Here is a 3,751-nt window from a genome sequence, read left to right on the forward strand (position 1 = left end):
GGGAAGGGAAGGAGAAGATCCAAGCACACGGTTGACTCAGCGTTAATGCAACCGATGGATATGTGTCTTTAAAAGTCTGAACCTAGTTTAAAGGGATAGTTCAACAATGACTAAGTCAATAACCCTTTCATAACCGGAATATTAGCAATATAGCACAGCCATGTAAACACCAATAACCCTTTTGAAAAAACGGAATATGCTCATATTCACCACCTATGAAATAATCATGTAGGCTATAATTATGTAACATTACGACACATGAAGCAAATACTTGGAACTACTTACGATTTTGAAATTACTCCGCCCTGTCTGGAATGTAGTTCCGGCTGCATTTGCCTCTAAAACAACTCGTAATGTTACATGATTATCTCATAGCGTGGTGAATGTGCAGGTCACAACTACTTCACGAGAATGTTTTGGAGTTGTTGTATTGTGTATTTGATGAGTTTGACGAGGCAGAGGCGAAAGTACTGTTTCATGAGCGGCTTGCGTCTCTGCTCTGCCGATCTAAAAACTACATGCACTGACAATTCACGAACCACCTATTGCTATGACTATAGGGATTATGGTGAGAGGAGAATTTGCCAAAATGTTGAACTATCCCTTTAAAGAACTGTCTTATGTCCATTGTTATCATCTTTCACACATGTCATCTGGCTTCTAGTTAGTGAACTGGCTTCAATATGTTGTTTATACCTAACAACAACATCAGTCTCTTAAATTTTGATGAGTGTGATGAGGGACAGCGGACCTGTACCGTTCACTGAGCAGCTCACGTCTCTGCCCCGCCCATCTCAAAACAACATGCACCGATAATTAAAGATAGGTAATGAACCTACTGCTATGACTATAGGGATTATGGCGATAGACAAATTTGCCAAAATGTTGAACTATCCCTTTAACCACACAAACGATGTGTTTTAATAATTCAGATCAGCAGTAATTAGCACCACTGAGCCACAACATCAGTTACTATGGTCCTATACGACAACTAGAGGCCCCCATGGACGGACACACACACACACACACATATTATATAATCCTTTATTTCAGACACATAGTCTATGACAATTAATAAAATTAAAAGACAGACAAAGAATTGGAGGAAGTACATTACAGTACTTAACCATTCAATTCAATTCCTTTTATTTGATGAAGAGGGACAATGTACATTGATAAACATTTTAAAATAAAATGTAAATGTACTCAATTCTAGCTACCAAGCTAATTTCCATTGACAGTCCCCCTATGTCCCCCATTGAATTAATTAATTATTAAAAATACATAAATATACACAAACCATAGGCCTACATATAAATAAAGCACATATGAGACAGCATTTACTTAAAAAGGGGTCAAACTAACATGCCAGTGCATTTGAAGCCTGGATGTGAACCGATATTCCATGATGATATATTTTCAGACACATCCAGTCGACATATAAAACTAAACAGCTTCTTCTGACAAGTCACAGAGACAGAAAACCAAACCTGGCGGCCGTTTCACTCAGGTGTGCGGCTGCTCCCAGAAATTATTCTCATTATCAATCATCATTTGTCATCATCTGATCGATTTGGATTGTTCAGCCCAGAAAGTTTGACTAATAGTTTGAGATCTAGGCCGTTACCTGGGGGAAATAATGAAATAATGAGACTGAATCTGACTGAACCGACTTGGGATCATTCGGGGCCAAACTGCAAACAGTTTTTGCTCTGGGGGCAACGACAGATGGAGGATTTGTTTGAGCATGTCTGTGTCATTGAAGCAGAATAATCATTTTTCGTATGAGTTTAACACAGTGAAGTCTTTCCTCTGACAGTTTCACACAGGTTAACTCGTTTATCTTGAGCCGATACAGCTCATATTATTATATTATTATATTATGTGACTCTTCCTCTGGTTCTTCTGGCCACTGGCTGCTGCTGCTGCTGGTCGGTGTCTCTGTCTCTGCTCAGTCTCATGTAACACACTGATAAATAATTCCTCCATGTGCTGCTTTTCAGGAAATGACTCTGTGTGCTGGACGCTGATCATCCAACTGCTCACACATGATGAATAATTCAACACACAGAAGTAAAAAACGTCCATGGTTACAGTTTCATTCTCTGGCTTCTGATTGGTTGCTCTTTGCAACTCTGCATCCACCTGTCTCTTGTCTCTGTCGTCTGATTGAAAAAAACGACTCTTACGACTTTATAGTTTATACACCAGGCGTGTGTGTGGCGCTGTAACGCTGCCACAGAAATACACAGCAAACAGAATAAAAAGAAGAAGTGGAGCGTGCACAGAAAGCTAAAGCGCCATTTACAAACTCCAAACATTATATGAGTCACTAGCCTATTTATTTTACTCTGGGAAAATGTTGTCTTTGGTTTCCATAATTATTCTAGGAGAGAAGGAAAATGTCACTTTTTAATAAATGTGTTTGTTTTTTTGACCAAATTCTTTATTCGTAAAAGTAGATTTAGTAAGAAAACCCTTGTTTTTGTTTCACCAGAAAAGAAATGGAGCATTATTTTAAGATTCTTACTAATTCAGCAAATCAAAAGGATATTAAAACATAACATTTCTGTACCATTTACAACCTTTTTATTTACCCTAATATATTTTACCCCTGGCTCATCTGTTACTTCCTTTATACTTTCAATGTATACTGTTTTTATTTCTGCTTTTTCATTAAAAAAAAAAATTACATGAGTCACTATTAATCAGGAGAAAGTTGACTAGGAGTCGTGTTGCCATTGTCGTTATACGTGACCTATAGCGGTGTGGCTAAGGTTACAGAGCTGGGGCCATGACGTCATAGTTTCACAAACGTTGTGTTTTGGTTGTCTACACGAAAAAGCTGGGGCGGTGTTTTGAGATTCAGACAAACTGTCAATCACAGTAGTTTTTACTGGGTGTAATTATAAAACCTGCTGTTTAAGGCAAAACAACCTGCAGGAGAAACTTTTTTTTTTTTTTTTTAGGTCAATATGTGCAAACATTCATGGCATAAGTTTCTTTGACAGCTCAATAAGGGAACAGGCTGTGGTATTATGGAGAGGGGGTATACATTTATTTTATTTATTTATTTTTGATTGATTGTTTTTATTTCGTATGAATGACAGACATACGAAAAGGATAGGTAAGAAGCCAAGGCTTATGAGGAACTTACCCCCTTACAACTGTTACATTTACAATCAATCATGGTGTAGAGACAATATCACTTGCATATACAGTAATACAGAGAAAAATTTGAAACATGATTAAGCAAACATGATTAAGTAAGCAAATCAGACGGTGTAAATGGGATGCTCTTGCAGAATTCATACATCATTCATGCCTCACAATTTATGAGAAATGAGGAATAGCTTACTATAAATTATTAAACTTATTTAATTAATTTACATTTTTAGTTGTGTCTGAAGAATGTCTGTCTTCTTTTAATATGTTATGAGCCATGCCAAAGATGCTTTTCTGTGATAAAAAGACAATCAAGTTTTTCCAATATAATATAATATAATATAATATAATATAATATAATATAATATAATATAATATAATATAATATAATATAATATAATATAATATAATATAATATAATATAATATAATATAATATAATATAATATAATATAATATAATATATATACCTGCGGGGGCGCTGTCGGTCTTCGAGCCATTTCAATCTGCATCATTACAACACAAGAAGAGGGAAGAACGTTAAGCGGGAGCGGAAGCCTCCCATTGGTCAGAAGCGTTGAGACGGA

The sequence above is a fragment of the Trachurus japonicus genome, chromosome 4 (assembly GCF_045865225.1).
Source record: "Trachurus japonicus isolate A0001 chromosome 4, Traja_1.0".
In the NCBI taxonomy this organism is placed as follows: Eukaryota; Metazoa; Chordata; class Actinopteri; order Carangiformes; family Carangidae; genus Trachurus; species Trachurus japonicus.